Genomic DNA, 22,161 nt, shown 5'->3' on the forward strand with positions numbered 1-22,161 from the left:
TCCATGATCTGGGATTTGAGAAGGAAAGTTCATCACCTAACCAAGAAATCAAAGAAGATGGATGACGAACTTCACAGGCTGAGAAAAAGCCATTCGGAAGCCACCGCAAAGGTTACTCGCCTTCGGGACCTTCACAAAAAGGGCTTCATGGACTACACCCGAAAGAAGGCCGACTTTGTGAAGAAGCTTGAGGAACTCCAGAAATGCGCCAGTGACCGATCTTAGACTCAGGCTTCCAAGATCATATTAGGACGAGGTTCTCCTCCTGTTTCTAACATAGCTGTGGGGACGCATAAGGGCCATTGCAAGGGCCTCTCCCCCCATCCGATCTCTAAATAACCGAGCCTTCGACCTTGCTCATGTTAGGATGAGGTTCTCCTCCTATTCCTAACATGGTTGTGGGGGCGCATAAGGGTCGTTGCAAGGGCCTCTCCCCCCATCCGGTCTCTAAATAATCGAGCCTTCGTTTGTGTCAGGACGAGGTTCTCCTCTTGTTCTTGACACGCATAATTTCGATTGTCTGAAGGAGCTACTCCTTGTCATTATAAGCTCATGCCAAAAGAAAAGATATGCGAATATGAAACTTTTATTTAAGACAAAGTTATCGGTAATACATTCGTAAATTTTTTGAATTTCATGGTCGTAGAAGGTCTGCTCCTCCGAGCTCTTTTAGATAGTATGTTCCGGGCCGGACTACCTCCCTGACTTCATACGGGCCTTCCCAGTTAGGAACAAGTTTCCCTTGGTTCTGAGGTTGTAAAACAGTGGCTCGCCGAAGTACTAAGTCCCCCGCTCTGAAGGCTTTGCTCTTGACCTGAGAGTTGTAGTAGCGGGCTACTTTCTGCTTGTAGACTGCCATCCGAACTTGAGCTGTCTCCCGCTTTTCTTCTAACAAGTCGAGGTTGGCCTTGAGATCCTGTGAGTTGTGCTACTCGTCGAATGCCACGACTCACACCGATGGAAGCTTGAGTTCGATCGGGATCACAGCTTCTGTTTCGAAGGCTAAGGCAAAGGAGGTCTCCCCTGTGGGCATTCTTTGGGTAGTTCGGTATGCCCATAACACATGATAAAGCTCGTCTGTCCAAGTTTCCTTTATTTTTTCAAGTCTCGCCTTGATTCCTTGCAACAGAGTCCTATTAGTCACCTCGGCTTCATCGTTTGCCTGTGGATGGGCTACTGACATGAAGTTATGGGAGATGTTTAAGTCCTCACAAAATTTAGCAAACCTTGCTCCAGCAAATTGTCACCCATTATCAGTAATTAGAGTTATGGATAAGCCAAACCTACAGACGATTGACTTTCAGACGAAGTCCTGCACTTTAGCTTCTATGATTTTCACCAAAAGTTCGGCTTCGACCTACTTGGTGAAATAGTCAATTGCCACCAGGAGGAACTTTCGCTGCCCAGATGCCATAGAAAAAGGTCCAAGGATATCCATCCCCCATTGTGTAAATGGCCATGGGGCACTCAAAGGTGTAAGTTCAGAGACGGGTTGTCTTTGGATACTTGCATATCTCTGACACCGATCACACTTTCTGACATATTCAATGGAGTCGTGGTACATTGTAGACCAGTAATAACCTTATCGGAGTAGCTTGTGGGATAAAGATCTGGCCCCCAAGTGACTTCCACAGACTCCTTCATATACTTCCCATAAGGCAAAGTCGGCTTCAGAAGGTCGGAGATATTTCAGGAGGGGCAAAGAGTACGACCTCTTGTACAGCTTGCCCTCATAAAGGATATATCGAGAGGCTTGGTTTCTAAGCTTTCGAGCTTCTTTTACATCATGAGGAAGAACCCCATCTTTGAGGTATGCAACTAGTGGGTCAATCCAGCTAGGTTTATGGCTGATCTCCATCACAAGCTGCGGTTCTTTCGTACTTGGACACTTCAGGACTTTGAAGAAGACTTCTTTGGGTAGTTCAGTCAGAGTCAGTGTAGCCAACTTGGAGAGAAGATCGGCCCTGATATTTTTTTCTCTTGAAATCTGCTTGATGTCAAAGTTGCCAAAGGCAGGGATGATCTCTTTTACCTTTTCGAGATACTTGGCCATACTGTCCTCCCGAGCGTCATAGTTTTCACTGACTTGTCCTGCCACCAACTGGGAGTCACTGTAGACTTGGAGCCGATCTACTTCTAACTCTTTGGTGATCCTCAGTCCTGCAATCAAAACTTCATTCTGCTCCGTTATTTGTCATAGAGAATTCGAAGCGCAGCGCGTACTCTGCGATAATTCCTTCTGGATTGATCAAGATCAGGTCCGCACCTGTACCTGACATGTTGGAGGAACCGTCCACGTAGAGGGCCCAAAAACCATCAGAAAAATCTGTTCTTTCTTCAAGGGAGTTCGGCTGGAGCCCTGGATTGTCAGTTTCACCTCGTTCAAGTTCAGCTTCTTCCGAGATAGTGCATTCCACTATGAAGTCTGCTAAAATTTGGGCTTTTATCGCCGATCGAGGTCGATAGTTGATGTCAAATTTTGTGAGCTCGACTGTCCATTTCGCTATCCTCCCAGAAGCATCCGCTCGATGCAGAACTGCCTTAATCGGCTGGTCAGTGAGCAGTGTTATGGTGTGCTCTTGAAAGTAAGGTTGGAGCCTTTGAGCTGCAATCAATAAGGCGAAGTTAGTTTCTCTAACTTAGTATACCTGATTTCGATGTCTCTCAATACTCGACTTATGTAGTAGATCGGCCGTTGAATTTTTGCTTCTTCCTTAACCAGAACTGCTGCGAGAGCCACAGGGGAGACCGCCAGGTACAGAAACAACTCCTCTCCAGATTTGGACTTTGCCAATAGCGGAGGTGAGCCGAGGTAGTTCTTCAATTCTTCAAATGCTTGCTGATATTCAGTGGTCCAACAGAAGTTCTTCGGCTGCTTGAGAGTCTGAAAGAAAAGTAGGCACCATTTGACCGACCTTGAGACGAAGCGATTTAGAGCTGCTACTCTCCCAATAAAGTGCTGAACTTCCTTTATTGACTTCGGGGCAGTCATTTATTGGATGGCATGAATCTTTTTCAGATTTGCTTCGATCCCGCACCCTGATACCATAAAGCTCAAGAATTTTCCTGAGGCCAAAAGCGCACTTGGTTGGGTTCGGCTTCATCTTGTATTTTCAGAGGGTGCTGAAGATCTCCTCAAGGTCGGCGACGTGGTTCAGTGAGGATTTGCTTTTTACAAGCATGTCATCCACGTAGACCTCCATGTTATGGCCGATCTGCTCTTTAAAGATCTTATTCACCAACCGTTGATAGGTCGCCCCTGCATTTTTAAGGCCAAAAGGCATGACCCTGTAACAATAAAGACCACGGTTAGTGATAAAAGCAATTTTTTCTTCATCCTTTGGTGCCATCCTGATTTGATTGTAGCCAGAAAATGCATCCATGAAAATGAGAAGCTCGTGGCCCAAGGTTGCATCCACTAATTGATCAATTCTGGGCAGAGAATAACTGTCCTTCGGACAGGCTTTGTTCAGCTTTTTGAAGTCTATACACATCCTCCACTTGCCGTTCGCCTTCTTGACGAGAACCACATTGGAGACCAGTTCGGGTAGTTGACTTCTCTGATGAACCTGACTTTCAGGAGTTTATCAACTTCTTCAGCTATTGCTTTCTGCCTTTTCAATGCATGACCTCGGATTTTTTTCTTTATCGATTGATGTTTGGGATCAACAGCTAGACGGTGTTCCATGACTTCCCCATCAATCCCCGGCATGTCTGTCGAAACCTAAGCAAAAACATCCACATTCTTTTGTAAAAAATTGATGAGCCATGTCCGTACCTCTTCTCCCATGTTGGAGCCAATCTTCACCACATGATCCTCATTCCCATTATTCAAAGGAATTGAGACAAGATCTTCAATTGGCTCATCCCGTTCTTCAGCAAGGTCATCATGGGTGTCTAATCCATCAACCGAACAGGGGTCAGACTAACCATTTCTTTGTAAGGCTATGTTATAGCAGTGTCTTGCCAGGACCTGATCTCCTCTGACCTCTCCGACCCCTTGGCTAGTAGAAAATTTCAATTTTAAATGGTAGGTCGATACCACAGCTCGAAGGGTGTTGAGGTCAGGTCGGCCGAGTATTGCATTGTAGGCAGACGGCGCCCTTACTATCAAAAAATTTACTTGCGCTCTAGATTGTTTCGGGTACCGACCTGCAACTACGATCAAAGTTATTACTCCTTCCACTGGCACAATATCGCTAGTGAACCCTACCAACGAGGAACTTATCGGCCCTAATCGACCATCCGGAATGGACATTTTTAAGAATGCATCATAAAACAAAATATCGATCGAGCTTCCACTATCAACAAGAATGCGGCGTACACCATAGTCAGCAATATTTAAAGAAACTACAACCGCATCATTATGGGAAAATTGAATCTCCCGAGCATCTTCTTCAGTAAAGGTTATAGATTCTTCAGTCCTCTGCCGCTTGGACGGTCCGGCCGATCCACTGGCTGCTCTCCATCGGGATCCTCTAGAGATGGTGTTGATGATCCTGATTGGAGGTCGATCTTTAGGCTATTCTTCCCTCCTTGGTGGCTCTGGTTGTGGTAGGGCCCTTGGCCGATCTTCCCTACCTTCAGGCCAGCGTCGGATGAATCTGTTGAACTGACCTCATCTGATGAACTCCTCGATCTCATCTCGAAGTTGAATATACTCCTCTGTGTCGTGGCCGTGGTCACGATGATAGAGGCAGAATTTGTTAGGGTTGTGCTTCCCGAGGTGTGTGCGCATCATTTCTGACCTTGGCAGCTACTCCCTGACCTCCATCAGCACTTGGGTTTTTGGAGCATTAAGAGGGGCGTAGCTGTGGAATCTTCCTGGGGGAGAGCTCCGTCGAACTCTGTGGTCCGGACTTCTCTGCTTACAAGCTCGGGGAGGAGTTCGGACATGCTTGTGTCTGAGGAGAGTTCGAGAACGTGGTCGAGCTTCACTCGACCCTTTTTCAGCTGTGGACATGCTGGAGTCACCCGCCTGCCGCTCCTTCACGGCCTCCTCATCTTTCATCTTAAAGGCTTCCTCTGTTCGGGCATATCCTTCAGTCCGAGCCAGCAAATTAGCGAAGTCCCTGGGATACTTCTTTTCTAGGGAAAACAAAAGATCATTCTTTTGGAGATCGCTCTTCAGGGCGGCCATTGCAACTGATTGGTCCAAGTTCTGGACCTCCAATACGGCAGCATTAAAATGGTTGACATAAGTTCGGATGGATTCTCCCTCTTTTTGCTTGATATTGATGAGGGACTCCAAACCTCTCCGAGGACATTGGCTGCTGATGAAATGAGCCGCAAACTGGTGGCTCATTTGATCAAAGGAGAAGATAGTGCCCGACTTCAGTACCGAGTACCAATTTCTTGCTGCTCCCTTCAAGGTAGATGGGAAAGCTCGGTACAGGATGGCGTCTAGTGCGCCATGGAGCAGTATCATTATTCGAAAGGCCTCCAGGTGGTCAACCAGATCTGAGGTCCCGTCGTAGCTCTCAAATTGGAAGAGCTTGAAGTTTGACGGGATCGATTCATGCATAATAATCATTTGAGAAAAAGGAGGGTCAGTACAGATATCCTCACCGTAAGCAGGTGGAGCATGGCGGAGCTCTTCGATCCACCGGTTCATCTCTTGGAACCTTTGATCCAAGAGATCCTCTCGATCATGAGTCTCGAGGATCTTCTGGCAGAACAGAGGTAGGGACCTTCCGGGGGTAGAATCGTGATCAGACAGAGGGCTCTCCGCCCTCTGCTTCCCCTTTTTGGGGAATACAGGACGATTGGCCCAAGTGGGCCGCCCGATCGTTGGATTCTGAAACTCCGACGATGCTCTTTCTAGCTGTACAGATGCCTGCGACTGCTGCTGCTGCTGCATGGCCTGCACTGCTTCGGTGAGGCCCCTGACCTGTTGAACCAGCAGGTCGAACTGCTCCATGCCGACTGCCGTTGTCAAAGGAGGAGGAGCCTGAAAAACTAGAGATGAGGTCGGAGCTTGCGGATCTCACTGAGATCTGGCCACGAAAGCTGTAGATCGCCTGATGGATGCCTTTCGGGGAGGTATCAGGTGGGGATCTGGCAGGAGAAGAAGAAGAAGATGTCAAAGAAGATGATCGAAGACAGTCCTGTTGAGTACTCCTTTAAGAACAAAGGTCCTACGAAGACATAGCCCCCTTCCTCCAGCGCCAATTCTGTTGGTGCAGAATTCTGCCGATGTCGGAGAAGCTGGAGTTGAGGGGATTACGGCCGCTGTCGGGACCTGCAAAGGAAGTGTAAATCGGAGTTGGGGGTACTCCGGCAAGATCCTCCGACACTCAAGTCAGTACTCTGTCTCAACAGAAATGGAGCACTCGAATGGGATTTTAGCAAAGTTTCGAGATAGAGTTTAGAGCTTAGAGGAGAACGTATCTGGGGGGTCTCTTTTATAGATGGGAGAGCATAACTGATTGACAATGATGTTCGTAACTGCCTGGTAGTGGGCCGTTCAGGGCCATGTGGAGTTTGTTACGGAGAGTAGTGGTGTCCGTTGTCGCGACTTGCCAGAGAGTGGTGGAGCCACATGTAGTTTGTTGCAGAGAGTAGAGGTGTCTGTTGTCGTGACTTGCCAGAGAGTGGTGGGGCCACGTGGAGTTTGTTACCAAGAGTGGAGTGATGTCCGTTATCGCAACTTGCTAGGGAGTTCGGACCGAACGGCTGAAGCTCGGTTGGGATGTCTGGTGGAGTAGAATAGCTCTCTGTCTCAGCAATCTAAGAGAAGCTCGGATGTTTTCAAGATTGCTGATGGGTTAACTATTGTTGGGTGCCTAGGCATCGATGCTGTAGACGGAGGTCATCCGCTGGAGGAGTCTGGAGGACACTGTGGAAGGTCGGCTGGCACTGTTGAAGGTTGGTGGCTGGAGAGGTACAGAAGACACCAGAAATAGTCGATCACTATAGAAATCCAGTTGCTGGAGCCCATTTGTTGTAGAAGTTCATCCGAAATCCAATCGCTGTAGAAGTTCGGACAGAGTCTGGTTCTTGTAGGAGTCCGAAAGAAGGCCGCTTACTATAGAAGCTCGGATGGAGACCGGTTGCCGTAGAAGTCCAGATGGAGACCGCTTATCATAGAAGCTCGGATGAAGTCTGCTTGCAATAGGAGTTCGGAGTAGAAATCCAGCTGCTAGAGCCCATCTGTTGTAGAAGTTCGGATGGAGTCTGGTTCTTGTAGGAGCTCGGATGAAATTTGAAAGGCGGTCGACCACCGCAGAAACTTGGACGGAGTCTGGCTACTGTAGAAGTCCTACTGCTGGAGAAGCTCAGACATTGACAAAGTTCGAAAGAAGCTCAGAGTATAGTCAATCATGACAGGAGGAAGTCTGGAAGAGATTCGGAGAGTAGTCGATCACTGTAGAAAATTGGTTGATAGTGAAGCCCAGAGAGCATTTGAAGCGGTCTGATAGATGAATGAAGGAGCTTATTATTGGAGAAGTCCAGATGGCACAATAGGAGTTTGTCCGTTGGAGGAATCTGAAGGACACTGTGGAAGGTCGACTGCTGGAGGAGTCCAGATGGTACTGTGGAAGCTCGGACAACCGGGGGAAATCAGAAAGATGCCGCACAAGGTCGGAAGCTGGAAGAGTCCTGGGAGGGTTGGCCTCTTACGAACTTCGGCTGGGGTAATTTTATACCCAATAGTATGTTTCTCAATTTTTATATTTGAGGGCTATGAAGTTCGATAAAATAGTGGGAGACACAATTAGATAAAAGTCCTAGTCTAGTTGTGAATGTCATCATGAGTCGTCCGCTTATATTGTGTTCTTATTATTACAGATTAACTACACACATGGCATCCTAACTTTCACTTAGAGGTATCCTAGATGCAAACAAGTTGACCAGACCTAACTATGTCGACTGGTCAAGGAATCTGAGAATTATTCTCACTCAGGAGAAAGTCTCTTATATTCTAGATATACCTGCACCAAATTTTTTTGGAAAAAATACTTTCAAGGAGGAAAGGGCCACATATAAGATGTGGAAAGATGACAGTGTGACTATCAAATGCATCATACTTGCCTCCATGAGCAACGAGCTTCAGAGGCAGCATGAGAACATGGATGTTCCCTCTATACTCCTTAATCTTAAGGAGTTATATGGGGAATAAAGTCGAACTGCTCGATACGAGATATCAAAGCAGTTGTTTTGTGCCTGCATGATTAAAAGCATCTTTATGCAAATGCATGTCCTGAAGATGATTGATTTGATCACTCATCTAGGACAGTTGAGGTTTGCCATGGATAGTGAACTGAGTCAGGATTTGATCCTGTAGTCTCTCTCTGACTCCTTTTCTCAGTTTGTCATAAATTATCAAATGAATAAACTGAACATCAGCCTGCCAGAGCTGTTGAACATGCTGAAAACAGCAGAGAGCCATTTCAAAAATGAAAAGGCTCTGATATTTCTTGTTGATAAGATCGATAAGAAGAAGGCAAAGAAGGGTTTTAAGAAAAAGATAAATCCTAAGTCTGGCATCTCCAAGAAGAAGACAAAGAAGGTCTCCATCAAAGGTACTTGCTATCACTGTGGCAAGGAGAGCCACTAGAAGAAAAATTGCAAGGAGTACCTTGCAACCATGAAATCGGCAAACATTACTAAAGATTTGTATGTGATGCAAATTAATTTATCATTAAGTACTTCAATTTCAGATTCTTGAGTATTGGATACCGTCTGTGGCTCATACCTTAACAAATCATTGCAAGATCTACAGAAAATAAAGAGTCTGAATAAAGGTGACTTCGAGCTATTCGATGCTAGTGGAGAATCCATTCGGGCCGAAGCCATAGGAACCAGAATTTTGGAGTTGCCTTCGGATAAAATTTTGGAACTGAAGATCTATTATTATATTTTAAATATCATTAGAAATATTATTTCTATACCATTATTATTGGAATAAGGTTTTGAAATAAATGTAAAGAACAATAGTTGTTCTATATATTTTTCTAATGAATATTATGGAAGTGCTTTTATTAATAATAATTTTTTTATTTTTTTACTTAATGATAATATATTTCATATTGATAATATGAAGAAAAGAAAGAGAGAGGATGTGAATGTCACATACCTCCGACATTGCCGACGTGGCCATATAAGAGTCAAGAATTAATAAGTTATTCAAAGATAATTGTTTTGATCCTTGTGATTATGAATCATATGGAACTTGTGAATCTTGCCTCATGGGAACAATGACCAAGACTCCATTTACTAGACATGGAGAAAAGATGAGTGACATTTTGAATCTTGTACGTACTGATGTATGTGATCCAATATCAACTCAAGCCAGAGGTGGATACTCTTTTTCATCACATTTACTAATGATAGGTCTAGATTTAGATAGGTGTATTTAATGAAACACAAATCTAAAGCTTTTGATAAATTTAAAGAGTATCAATGAATAGTTGAAAAATAAATCGATAAAAGTATTGAAACTCTTCGATCAGATCGAGGAGGAGAATACTTGTCTAGTGAGTTTTTCGATTATTTAAAATAAAATAGAATACTCTCTTAATGGATACCTCCTTATACTCTATAATTAAATAAAATTATGGAAAGAAAGAATCTCACCTTATTAGATATGGTGCGATCCATGATGTATTTCATGGATCTTTCGATATTGTTCTGGAGATATGCTCTCGAGGCCGCAGCGTATATTTTAAATAAAGTGCCTTCTAAATCTATTTTTAGCACACCATATAAAATATGAAAAGGAAAAAGATCCAATCTTAAGCATCTTAAGATTTGAGGTTGCCCGACTTATGTGAAAAATGTTGATGGATATAAGCTGGATGCTAGATCAAAACAATACAGTTATGTAGGTTATCCCAAGGAGAGTATAGGATACTATTTCTATAATTCTACTCAACTAAAGGTGTTTGTTTGTAGGCATATCGTTTTCTTGAAGAAAGAGTTTATCCAAAAAAGAGGCAATGGGAGGTCTGTCAAACTTGAAGAAGTTTAAAACCTACAATCCATCCAGGATTCACAAAATGGTTCTCAACCAGATGTGCCCATTATTGAGGCACAGCCACTACACACACCTCCTTTTTGAAGGTCGAATAGAGTGCATAATATACCACTCAGATATGAGTTTGTCATTGAGAATGACAATACATCCCACATCATTAAGAATGATGATCCCATGACCTATTCGGAAGCTGTCATGAATAGTGACTCTAACAAATGGCTCAATGCCATGAAATTCAAAATGAACTCATATATACCAACCAAGTCTGGACTTTGGTTGATGCGCCGAGGGTGTGACCCCAATAGGCTGCAAATGGGTCTTCAAAAAGAAGATTGGAGCAGATGGCCAGGTAGAGACCTATAAGGCCAGGCTAGTGACAAAAGATTTCAAACAAAAATAAGATGTTGATTATGAAGAAATCTTTTTGCCGATAGCCATGCTCAAGTCTATTCGGATAATGCTTGCTATTGCAGCATACCATGACTATGAGATCTGACAGATGGATGTCAAGACTGTCTTTTTCAATGAAAATCTTGAGAAAGAAGTCTATATGACTCAGTCAGAATGATTTATCTCTAGTGGGAGAGCAAATCAGGTATGCAAGCTGAATAGATCCATATATGGATTAAAGCAAGTATCGAGGAGCTGGAACATCCATTTTGATGAGACAGTCAAATCATTTGGCGTCATCAAAAATATGGATGAACCTTGTGTATACAAGAAGACTAATGACAATGCTATTGTCTTCTTGGTCCTGTATGTGGATGACATACTGCTCATTGGGAATGATATCCCGATGTTGCAATCGATCAAGACTTGGCTATCACAAAAGTTTTTCATGAAAGACTTAGGTGAAGTCCTATGTACTTGGTATAAATATCTATAAGGATAGATCAAAAAAGATGCTAGGCTTGTCCCAGTGTAGGTACATTGACTTTATATTAAAGAGGTTCAATATGGAGGAAAGTAAAAGAGGTTACTTGCCCATAGGTCATGGCATACGACTCTCTAAGAAAATATCTCCTAAGACACCTGAAAAGAGAAATAGAATGAGTTCTATTCCTTATGCTTCGACTGTAGGATCAATTATGTATGCTATGTTATGTACCAGGCCTAATATGGCTTATGCCTTAGGCATTGTAAGCAGATTTCAAGCTGATCCCGGAGAGAATCATTGAAAAGCTATGAAAAATATACTCAAATGCTTGAGAAGGACTAGAGATATTTTTTTAATATATGGTGGATCTAATTTAAAACTAAAAGGTTATACAAATTCTAGTTTTTAATCTAATCTGGATGATAGCAAATCTATATCTGGGTATGTGTTCACTTTGTATGGTGGTGTAGTAAATTGAAAAAATTTCAAATAGTAAACTGTTGCTGACTTGATCACTGAGGCTGAGTATATTGCTGCAAGTGAGGCTGCTAAAGAGGCCGTCTGGATGAAGAAATTCATCACAGAGTTGAGTGTGGTTTCAGGGGTTGAACAACCAGTGCCCCTTTATTGTGATAATATTGGGATAGTTGCTCAAGCCAAAGAATCAAGGTCTCATCATAAATTCAAGCATATCCTAAGATGATTTCACGTCATTCGAGAGATAGTCGAAAGATGCGATGTGATCATGGAGTGAGTTAACATCAAGAATAATATAGCAGATCCGTTCACTAAGGTCTTGTTAATGCAGCAGTTTGACCACCACCTTGATAGCATGGGTATCAAGTATAAGAGTGATTGACTTTAGTGCAAATGGGAGATTGAAAGAATAATGCCCTATAAGCCAATCGCATATGGAATACGATAGGGTGTTTATTGTAATTTATCTTTCAATCTCATGTAATTGACATTTATATTATTAATGAAATAGGTATTTTTTGATTCATTATATGCTGCATCTTATTCTTCTTAGATTAAAATGAATCCTATAGATCTGAACAATGATTTTAGGGCTATGATGAGATCATACCAGTGAGTGCTAAATCTTTGATAGCTCTGACCTAAAATATTTTTAGTCATTGGTATATTGAGTCAGGAATCAATGATACTGGTAAGACTGGCATGTCCTATGTATGTTCAAAAATGAGGGTGGTTGATTTTACAACCACTTATATGGTGACACTAATACAAGGATATGGATGCTCACTAGAGAATGAGTTCACTAAATTGACCTACGAGAGAATATCAGATGGAGTCTTATTTATATATCAACTGATGTTTCTCTAGTGGGAGTTGTGTAAGTGATCTGTTGACCTGAGATCATCATGGTACCTTGTGTACTTGATCCATATTTTGGTTCACTTTCCTAACTTGGTTCTTTGATCCTTGTATGGAATATTCTGGATATGATGAAGAGTACATGAAGGTTGTGAGTAATCAATAAGAGATCAATCACTCCTAATAAGGGGAGCAAACATCCTATATGATCTCATAGGTCGATGATTCGGAAGTCTTTAGCCAAAGCAGGATGATAATTAGAAAAAGATTTTTAATATATCATCAACTGAATCATCACCTTCAGATCAAGATACATAAAGATAAATGATTGGGTTTGACATATTTCTATGCCCATAGCTCATCTGGGATGTTGTTTGACTGAAGGATTATTGAATTACATGATAACTTACCACTGAAGGATATTTTGATAATTTTTCATCAAAATTTCAAATCTTTCGAATAGTCATGACACATTACTAGACATCAATTTTGATTTATAAATTTATCAGAATTAAAAGAGTTTAATTTTAAAATCAATTTGAAAGAATCTAAGTTGATTGGGACTCTTCGAGTGACCTAATCTCATCGGATTAGGTTTACGTCGAAAGTCTTGGTCTACTGCTGGCTAGATTTGGAACTCAATAAATCACACACTTTAGAATTTAGCTTTGGTCTGATCTAATTAGAATTTAATATAAATTCTATGGGTTAATTTGATATGCTAGCATATTGTATTAACCTAAGTTCCTAAATTGGTTTAGATCAAAGTGTTTGAGCTAACCTAGATTAGTTGCCTTTGACCTGATGGGATTGGGTCAGTTTCGATTGGATCCTTATCTAACTTGAAATAGTTTCAATGGAGAAGGACTCCTCTATGCCCACTAAAAGCTATTCCAAAAATAAATACCGCCCCATCTCTTTTTTGCATGTGAAGTTGGAGAGTCCTTCTTCATGAAGGCTCTTAACTATATGTGTTGCCTTAAAAGATAAACTAGAAGTCCTTTGATTTGTCATCAAAATTGAATGAAATTTTTATAACACATAGAAGAAGGAGAGTCCTTCTATGAGAAGTCTCTCATTCACCATAATTCATACACAGTGAATTTATTCACCATGTGAGAAAATAGAGTGACAATGGTTGGCGCCCCTTCATCCCATGACACATCCTTTGGTCATTTATATGGGATGCCCCACATGGCTTGCTACTATGATTTTGGATTGAAACTAGAGATTAGGGATGTAAAAATCATAAAAAAAAATTTTGAAAAAATATCTGAGAAAAAAAAATGAGAAAATTGAGTGGCAAAAGTTGTAAGATGGGTGGTGAAAAATTTAACAAGAGTTGCTAGTGTGCCTTAGAGTTTGGTTTTTCCATGTGTTGGAGCCAAAAATTAAATCTTAAGTTGTGAGACATCTGAAGAGTATCTTCTTGATGTGATCTTGGTGGCAAGCTTGGAGGTGACTGAATTTTGGTGTGATCGTATCATGAGTTTGAAGCCGGCAGTATTCTTGAGATGACAAGGCTACGGTGGCACACCGGTTAGGAAGAACCTTGGCCAACTTCTGTGTGGATCACTGTTGGAGGATTTTTACTTTGGAGTTTTGTAGAGAACACCAACATACACTTCATCTTTTTTAGTGAAAGTAAAAATTCTATCTCTTTTGCATATTTGTTTTTTGTTTTATTGATATCGACAAGATGATTCTAGGGTTTGAATTTCGGTTCGATAGTTTTATTTGATAAACCTATTGACTTATTTATTTTTAAAATTTTAAAAATCATTTTTTACTGTGTGGTCAGAATCCAACACTACATGCTCTAATCTCTACAGACCATCACGCCTCCTTTATAGAGCCAAAACCAACTCCAGATCGGAATCACAGATCGAACTCCAAAAAGTCCCAGACCGTCCAATTGCTTCCGCATGCTTTCTTGGCCACTCGATAATGCTCCTACCCACCTGATCATGCCTGCTCACAATTGCCATCATCAAATCATACCCTGCAAGCTTTTTGGGCCGTTGGATTGTGTAGAAACTCACATACATTGTGATATTTGCCATTTAGATCGGTGCGGTCCACAAAAGCCATGTGGACCGCAACATCCCATGCGGTCCATAGTAGACCTATTAGGAAATGTGTCCTAAAGTTAATTATTTGGATGATTATGCTCTTTATAATTATATATGAATTATGAAATAATAAAAGTTATTTGATATTTTTCATCACAAAATGTATATCTTTTTTATTAGAATTCTTGTGTTGTGATGAAGTCCTTAAAACTATATGGCAATCGATAAAGGAGGATTTATCGGATAGTTCTTAAACATATTTACAATCAAATGATACATCATTAAAGAATGATGATGTTCATCGAGTATAGATCATTGTGTGCCATATATATTGGTTGTCCTCTTAACCAAAGAGTATGGAGATACTGGTATGGCATACAGGTGAGATATAGGAGTACATTGTCACTAAACAAGTGACTCACCTGTGGAGCACTCTACTGTCAAGAGCAGCTCGCAAAGCATATGGGCATAAGTGTCTCTCAGAGCTGAGATCACCATAGTAACTTGCAAGCAACTCACTGTACTTTGATGTCAGACTATCTGTATTTCTAATACAATCATGGAAGGCTATTGGATACAGTCAATTACTTACAAAGTCTATGTGTGGATCAAGATGAGATTGATCCCTCCAAATTATAGGAGTTAATACATCACTGTATTTTAATTTAGTAAAATCTGGGTCCAGATAATCCATATAATAGATATGAAAGGTTGAAATATAATATGGATGACTCATCCAGAGTTGATAGTTAAATCCTAGATCATCCTCGAGTATTCAAGATCAAAGAGATGAATTATGCGGTAACTATATGCATAGATTCTTGAATATTATCTTGTAAATATTCGATCTATCCGAACATCGAAAATCATTGCTAGATGGTAACTTCGATTAGTATAAGAAACAGTTCTTGTGCTACCGACTTAGTATTCGAACAAGAGCATGCCTTACACATGTCATCAGCTAGCGGACACAAGCAGAGTGGGACCTTCTCCGATAGTCTCTTTATGTGAAAGGGAGTCATGTACAAAGTCAAGTAATGTAGGAAAGAATTAACCTAAGTCTATGAGTTCAATTTAGAAGTAAGTAACTCGATTGAATGAATAGATTAGCTTAATTGAGAATTAAGTTAAGAATCATACAGGATTAAACAAGTTGACTTTGTCTAGTTAGTACCAGACATGAGGTTCAGGTTTAATTCTAGGGATGATGATAATCTGATCAATTATTTAAAGAATTTATGTGTTGGAAAATGTAGGCAATTTCATACATGTATTTTGAAATTTTTTCAAATAAATTATAGCGGAAGATAACTAAATTAATCATATTAATCTAACATGCATATGATCTAATTATTAAATCAACCTACTCTAGGATCTATGATATGATATGTTACATATAAAATCTGAAATAATCATATGATAAAATTTGCATGTATGGATAAAAGCAGTAGATCAAATCTACTTCTATCTGAGTTCAGAACTCAATACCTAAGTGTAGGTCGATAATCATCGCTACTAAGATATATGATGAAGATGATCTCTACTGGTTGCTCATAGCCGCACATGTATCTGACTTCTATGAAAAATCCACTCGAAGCTCCGATATGATCGATCTTCTCGGAAATGCTAGTTCATGTGAAGACTTTCTCCATGGCTGATCTAGATCCTTTCTTCAAATCTTTGGAATCTTTTCAGAAATTGAAGATGGACTTCTGGAGGAGATGAAGAGGTAGAAGAAAGATGGAGAAGAAAATAATTTCTCTGTAATTTATTCTCTCTTCCCAAGCCCTTAGGACCAAAAACCTAAAATTCAAGTTTTTGCGCACACTCAAAGAGAAAAGACTCTCCTTCTCTTTTCAAACCATGAACTCATGCCCAAGGACTTCTCACCATGAAAGCCCTTTTCTCTAACCTCTTACATGCATAAAGAGAGAAACAAACCCCTTTTTTATAGGCATGTAATAAGTAGGGTGAAAAGTCCAAGAGATCTTGGACTCTTCCAAAAGATGTCACACCCTCTCCCAATTCCATGTCAAAATACACCCAAAAAATATGAGATGCCCCTTTTCATATTTTTTCATGATAAATTAATTCTATAATTGATTTTTTATAAAAAATCTCTTTGAAATTTTGTACACATAAGGAGAAAAAAATAAGTTGGCAGCAAGGTCTTAAAGATAATGTCAAACATTATCTATATAGTATCCTATTTCAAATCAAATTTGAACATACCATTTAAAATCTGATCCTACCCAAATATGAATGTGAGATAGAGAAGAAAAAGGACTCTTTAGTATAAAAAAATCTCATACAAAAACTATTTCAGCATGAAGAAAAATGGCATCAAAGTGGGAGGCGCATGGGGAGGAAGAGTCCAATCCTATATAGACTCTAGGTTTCCTTATTTGAATCCAAACCAAATCACATCTAGTTTAGCCTAAATAAAATAGATAAAACTTAATCTAATTAGGTTCATAAATTTTTAATCAAATTCTAATCAAATTAAGAATTGATTGAACCAAAGTTCTGATCAAATCAGGGATAATTCTCCCTTAGCAATTAGGCCATCTCATAACCTAATTGAATCAAACCTAATTGAATCCAATACAATTAGATTTTATTTAATCTTCTTTACTCAATTAAATTGAGCTAATAAATAATCTAATTATTAATTAATTTTTTATTAATTTACTAATACTTGGTGAATAAATTTATTATAATTTTTGCATAAGATTAATCATAAATCGAATTGACGATTAAGCTCTTGAATGATTCTCAATCATTGATCAGCCACATGATCAGTCAAAAACTTCTTTTGAGTGTGACCCCATAGGTTCAAACCTAAGTTAGTAATACAAAAATAAATTTTTAAACTAATCGATGCAACCATCTAGCAATAGTGATCCGACGTCTGGATAGGTCGAATGATGGTGAAGCAACATTCAAGAACTTATTGGCATATGGTTACCGTATAATTAATCTCTTTGACCCTAATGCTCGAGGATGACCTAGGATTTAACTGTCAATCCTAGATAAGTCATCCACATTATATTTTTATCTTTCAAATCCATCACATGGATTATTCGGGCTCAGATTTTACTAAATTGAAATATATTGATACATTAACTCCTACTAATTCGGAGGGGTCAATCCCATCTTAACTCACACACCGACTTGACAAGTACTTGACTGCACCTAAAAATCTTTCAGTACTGAATTAGAAATTCAGTTAGTCCAGCACCAAAGTATAGTGAGTTACTTGCAAGTCACCATGGTGATCTCAAGTCGGAGGGACACTTATACCCATATCCTTCACAAGCTACCCTTGATAGCAGAGTGCTCTGCAGTTGGTCACATTCAATAACAATATACTCCTACATCTCACCTACATGCCATACTAATATTTTCACACTATTTGGTTATGAGAATAATTAACGTATATAGCACACAATGACTTACACTTGATATCACTATCATCCTAGTAATAGCGTATCATTTGGTCGTGAACCAATTTAAGGACTATGCGATAAATCCTCCTTTATTGATCAAAATAGTTCTAAGAACTTTATCACAATATAAGAGCTCGTTAGAAGATGTAACCTTGAGATGAAAAAGGTTAAATAATTTTTATTATTTTTCAATTCTTATACATTTATAATTAGCATAATTATCAAACGATTGGCTTTAGGACACATTTTTCAATAACTCCCACTTGGACTAAAGCCAATCTATATAGTATCATACACCCATCTTCGATTTATCATCTCAGAACTCCTAGATATCGAGGTTTTAGTAAATGGGTTGGTTAAGTTCTTCTTTCCATCGATCTTCTAAAGATTGACGCCACCTTAACAGATTTCTTGAATAAGATGGTAGCGATGCAAAATACTTGGTAAGCTAATGAGATTTCGATTCCTTATCATGAGTTATAGCTCTGGTGCTGTATAATATAGCAAGACCATCATTAGAGGGTGCCACTCCTAGCTTGCTAGTAAACCTGTACAATCACATAGCTTCCTTGCAAGCATCGAATACTGCAATACATTCTGCCTCGCAAATTAAATTTGGCTATAATTTTTTGCTTGGAACTTTTCCAACAGATTGCTCCATTATTTAGGGTAAGAATGTATTCCAATACATTCTTGATATTATTATGTCCAACTAAAATTTGGAGTCATACTCTATAAGTATTAAGTCAGATTCTCCATAATCGAGTCACTGGTTCTTAGTATTTCTTAAATACCTAAGGATGTCCTTCCAGTGATTCTAACTCGGATCTTGTCAGTATCCACTCACTACTCTAGTGAGTATATCATATCTGATCTCATACATGATATACATGATAGAATAAATTTTACTCATAAATACTCTATGTATGCTGGATTAGAAAAATTCAAGCAGCCTCTTAGATCTATCTCTATAGATCTTCATCCCTAGGGGGAAGGATGCTTTTCTCAAGTCCTTTATAGAGAACTATGATAATAGCGAAATCTTTATTCTTTGTAATATGAGGAATGTCATTTTTAATTAAAAAAATTTTATTCACATACAAAATAAGAAATACACTCACAAAATTATTAACCCATTTGTATTTGCAGGGTTCTTCTTTATTCTCAACGAAGCCATGCATTTTGATCATTTATCAAAATACATGTTCCAACTTTGAAATATTTAGCATTGCCATAGGAGAAAAATATCTTGTTATGGTCAATACCATAATGTTGACAATATCCTTAAACAACCAGATGAGCTTTGTAGGTCTCCACCTTCTCGTCTGCGCTCTCTAATCCTATTGAAGATCTACTTACACCCTATGAGCTTTATCTTTTTGAGTGGATCAATGAGTGTCCATACGCCGTTGATCATTATGGACTTCATTTTAGACTCTATGGCTCCAAGCCACTAATCAGAGATGAACCTCTGTATGGCATCCAGATAGGCGATCAGATCTTTGTTGTTCTCATCGAGTTCAATAAGATCACATCCTAGAACTAGAAACCAAAGTATCTATCCGACGGATGTGGTACTCTATCGGATCTCCTTAATGATGCTTCTACAATGAGTTTCGAATTTGATCTAATCAAATCCAATTCTATGGGTTCATTAGATTGTGTCGATTCTTCTACCTATCGAACTTCATGAGTTCCACATTAAAGGCATCAATTTCTTCACCAAGGTACTCTTTTTTTTAAAAAAAATATCGAACAACTTTTATTCTTTAGCAAGGTAGAAGTTATATCTCCTAGATTCTTTATGGTTATCCTATAAAATAATATATATATGATCTAAATCCAAGCTAATCGATCTACAAATACTTGACATTATCCAAATATTTTCAAATCCTAAGGTAAGAAAGTATCGGCTTATGCCTAGTCCGTATCTCATATGGAGTTATTGTAACTGATTAATTCAGAATCTAGTTCAGAACATGACAAGTAGTCTCAAGAGCATAAAACTAAAAGAAGACTGATAGACTTGTAAATCTCATCATAGATCAAACTATGTCTAACAAAGTTGATTCAATAAAAGAGAATCCTATCCTCTTCTAGATATGTCAAAAATTCATCGAAAAAATATTCTCTTCTTTGGTCTGATCGAAGAGTTTCAATGCTCTTCCTAGTTTGTTTCTCTATCTTATTAAAAAATTATTTGAATATTTCAAATAATCCAAATTTATGACAAACATATTCGTAGATCCAATACATCAGTATGTATCAGACTTAGAACATCATTGGCTCGTTCACCTTTTCTAGCAAAAGGTGACTTGGTCATCTTACTAAGGAGATAGGATTGACAGATTGATAATGATTCACAATCATTGACTTTGAAAATTATCTTCTGTTGATCCTATTCTTGTTTATATGATCAAGCTCAAATTGCCAAAGGTAAGCTTTCATGACATTATCTACTGTAAGGAGTTTGTTTGTTGTGTACAGTATATTAGCAGGCTGTGTAAATGCATTTCTTAGTTGTCCATATGATTTTGACATCATTTATAATGATATCACAAAATCATTGGACAATAGTGACAGTCACTAAAACGATATTGTTAGAATTGAAAATAGACTTGACGATTCCTAAAACTAAGATTGGAACATAACTTCCATCTCTAATGTTTAGTAACCTCTTGCTATTTTCAAATTTTCTACAAACCTAAAGTCATTACAATAATTTAATGGGTTTTTGATATCTAGTATTTAGGTAGTAGTATCATAGATTGAGAAATCATAAGGTGTTATCACATAAGTATCTTATTCGACAACCATTTATTGATTTCTTTTTTTTTTGTCTGTTCAGATCAAGAGACTCTACCAGACTAGGTTAATCTTAGACTCTTTTGTCAGTTCAAACTCCTCAGCCCAAGCATGACTCTTTAGCAACTTTTTTTCTTTTCTCAAAAGATTGTTGTCCTACTGAAGATACATCTTCAAAGGTAAAAAAAAAACTCCTTCAATATTTAAAAGATTTTCTCTCACTGAGCATCATCGAATTTACAACTAAATTTATATTTTTTACTGCTCTCAAAAAATATCACATGGTAATATGATAGTTTAGCCACTTCTGAGAAGTGCCTTTGATCGCATCATATGTGTTGGATATAGGAATATCAGGTGCTAGATCCATAATTATATTTAGGATCCATTCATACTTTAGAACTATTTACAACTTTTGATACCATCTATCGAAGTTGGATCCTATAAATAAGTCACTGTCAAACAGTAAATGAAGCAACGGATATCTAGCCATAACTAAAAGAAAAACACAAGACCTCTATGTTTATGAATTGATTAAGCCTAAAGACTTGGACTTTAGTCTAAAGGTTCTTTCACTATTTTATACAAATTGGTAGACTCTACCTCCAATTCGAAGAATTACTTTAATCCCTTAGCAAGTACTAGAATCCACACAGACTGCATACGGGCCCAAGGATAGCTCAGTCAATCTATATGCATCTATGGATAGATTCTCAACCAATTATTTCTTCAAATAATTTTTAATAATTAATTTAGCCCCAGATTTTATTTTAGTAGGCGATGGGCCTCCACTGAAAGTTCTAGTTAGGTCAAACCATTAACATGAACCTACTCAGTGATTCTAACTAATGAATGATCAGGCCTGAAGATGGCTCGATCAATCCAACCATCGTCAGATAGTATAACAGAGTCATCATATGATGAATGATAATTCCATCATTCAGAGAGAACACTAGATAGATGGTGCCTACAATATCAATCAGAAATAATGGACCTATTATCATTCACCTTAATGGGAGGCTATGATCCAATTATCTCTATAACTAGCTCATTTTATGAATCTAATATTTAAAAAATTTAATTAATTTTTTTAAAAAAAAAGAAGAAGAGATTAATCAGTAGATCACAATCCTCTCACTGACTTCATCAAGTCACTTAATCAGATTCAAATCATGCTGATCGAACTGACACCTACATCAGTCACACTGATCAACCTTAATGTTATAGGTCAACTCGAATCACTTAGTGATCTAATCAAGATATGATCTATTAGATTTTGATGATGTAGTAGAATATAAATTTTAAAAATTTTTACATACATTCAACTATTAAAATAAAGTTTAACATTTAAACTAGTCTATCGAAACACAAAAGCCCTAAGAACCCCTTGATGATTATAATCAAATATCAAAAACATACATATCAGAAAGAGATCAGAAGTCATATACCAATAAGAAGATCACGATCTGATAATTTTGAGACCTTCACAAGACTCTAAAGTAGAAGCCCTCCAGTGATGATCCACATAGGATTGATCAGGGCCCTTTCCAATTCATCATGGTGCTGCAGCCTTCTTCTTAAGCGCGCTACCAATTGTCCTTCGTAAGAACTGGTTACACCATCACTTGTACACCTTTATGACCT

Source organism: Elaeis guineensis, unplaced genomic scaffold (assembly GCF_000442705.2).
Source record: "Elaeis guineensis isolate ETL-2024a unplaced genomic scaffold, EG11 Super_Scaffold_1000033, whole genome shotgun sequence".
Taxonomy (NCBI): Eukaryota; Viridiplantae; Streptophyta; class Magnoliopsida; order Arecales; family Arecaceae; genus Elaeis; species Elaeis guineensis.